Genomic DNA, 2,519 nt, shown 5'->3' on the forward strand with positions numbered 1-2,519 from the left:
GTAAAATTTTACATCCTTTTTGGAAGGTGGTTTGGCAAAAATGCAAGCCATAAAAATATGCCCTCTCTGATCCAATAATTTCCCTTCTGGGAATCCTAAGTGATAAATTATTAAATATGAGAATAAGGAATTTTATCCATTAAATGTTTGCCACAGTTTTATTTATAATATTCAAAACTTAGAAACAACCTAAATCTTCAACCAAAAAGGAAACATTGGATAAATACTATTACATCTACTTATTGAATAGCAATTTGGTCATTAAAGTGCAATTATTGATCACTGCAGAAATCAATATAATATGATATTGAGTGAAAGCAGAATATTAAATATCATATGCAGTGTGACTATAATTATATTAAAAAAGAAAAACATGTATTGTAGAAAAAAATGAACTAAAATAGGCCAAAATGTTCACAGTCACAGTATTAATATGAAGGGAACCATGGGCATATTTAATCTTCATTTTTGTTTATTAACATTTTACTATGGGCTTATATTGCTCAAAAATAAATTACTTTGAGGAATAATTAAGCCTCCAATATCTAAGTAATCACATTCTTATATTCTGATGTAAGATCAAGAAACAGGAAAAATTTCCATCGTGAGGTTACCATCTGGTGAGTCTGCCCTGTGCACCATGGCCTGTATCGGCCCCACGCAGGAGTGCTGAGGGGCATGTGAAGCTCTGCAATAGGAGGACAGCTGAGGTCAAAGAAAAGAGCAAGCTCATGAGAAGGGGAGATGGTGGAAGCTCACAGAGTTTGAGAATTTGAGAAGAGACAACAGCCTAATGCCAAAAATCAAAGTGGGGCATGACTTACGTAATCTTTGTATAAGCAAGTTCCAAAGAGCCAAGAAGATTCCACCTGCATGGAACCAGTGGGTGTCAGAGGGAATGTACGTACCAGAATCTATGCTAGTGCATGCCAGAATTTCATTCCAGCAAGATGTGAACCCAGTCACTAAAATCTGTCTCTGCTCCCTCTTCTAGATAAGAAATGGAAACCAGCAGAAACAAAGGCAATGGCCCCAGCTAGTTGGAATGAAATCACATAGGACTGGCCGTAAGCATGGGAAGAGTTTCCGTTTTTTTTTGTTTTTTTTTTTTTTGTGAGCCTGCTACTTTCCAAAACCTGTGTTAGGTGCTTTACCTACGTTAGTTTATTTAATCCACCCTAAACCCTATGAAGTAAGTAATATCATTCCCATTTTACAGAGGAATTTAGACCCCACAGAAGTCACATAAGTCACTCAGGGACACACAAGTGGTGGTGGAATTAGGATTTGAACCCAGATTTTCCAAGCACAGGTACTTTCTATTATTTCTAGCTGGCTGAAAGTGAAATAGCCCATCAGCTTAAGTCCAAGAAATTGTTATTACACTTTCACCCCAAGGCATAGGGCAGACAAGACAAATTCTGTTATCTCACTGTCTATGGAAAGCAATTGAGTCATCATAACCCATTAACCTATAAGTAGTAACATTAAAAGGCCACATTCACCCAGCTACATTCAGGGTATTTGGGTCTGGAGTCAGACCTTACATGCAAGGTAATATTGACGGTGCTAATAGCATCTGTAGAAGAAAGCTTAGATATTGCCTCCATCTTGTGAAATTTAGCATCTGATGAGAGAGAGATTGACTCATGTTGACAAAAAGTACATGTTTCAACTGTCCAAATTCAATCAAAACCAACTCAATCCAAATCAAGTAAACCAAACAAAAACAACTAGCTCTTATAAACAATGGGTGACATTGTTGTGTAATGTAGAGGATATGGTCAAACAATTCAATTACTGACCAAGCATTTACACACATAGTTATTAATATATTAATGTAGCAGAAAGATATTATGCATCAGATACATGTGCTTGTGAGTGTGTAAGTTCCACATATATGTTCACTTTATTTGGTAGTTTGCATTTTGTCCTTATTACAGCTTTTAAAGTCGAGTGACCTCCTTTTTCCCCCTTTCCTAAAATTATACCCATTTCATAGTCAATTTCTGCTTTACTACAAAAGACTTGTCTTGATTTGCTAATAGCTGTTCCTCTTGGCTCTCGCACAAAAAACACGTTTCCAAATTTTCTACTGGAATCATGTATTTTAAAAGTGTTAACCTAGTCATGCTTGTTATTGATAAATCTACTGAACTTTTTCACTTTTAAAAACAGCAAATCTTCAATCAGATGCCTGATGCTTTAGTAGAAGGTGTGGTTTACGTACTGAGAGGAATGAGGCCATCTCATCTTAAAGGAGGAGACTTGAATCGACCAAAGAGTTGGTCAATTCTGTGAAAGCAGCAAAATCTAATAAGAGCTTGAATTAGAGCAACTTAGGCCACTGTTCCTGTTACTGAAAGGTAAATTACTTTACTACACAACTACTGTAGTAAAACAGCTGAGGAAACCACTGCCCTTCTTAAGAATAATAGCTGACTTCTTTAAAATGTGATAATCACACCTGAAACCATCTATTCTAGAGTAATTTTCAAACTTAATTGAAACGTATGACA

Source organism: Propithecus coquereli, unplaced genomic scaffold (genome assembly GCF_000956105.1).
Source record: "Propithecus coquereli isolate 6110/MARCELLA unplaced genomic scaffold, Pcoq_1.0 Scaffold350, whole genome shotgun sequence".
NCBI lineage: Eukaryota > Metazoa > Chordata > Mammalia > Primates > Indriidae > Propithecus > Propithecus coquereli.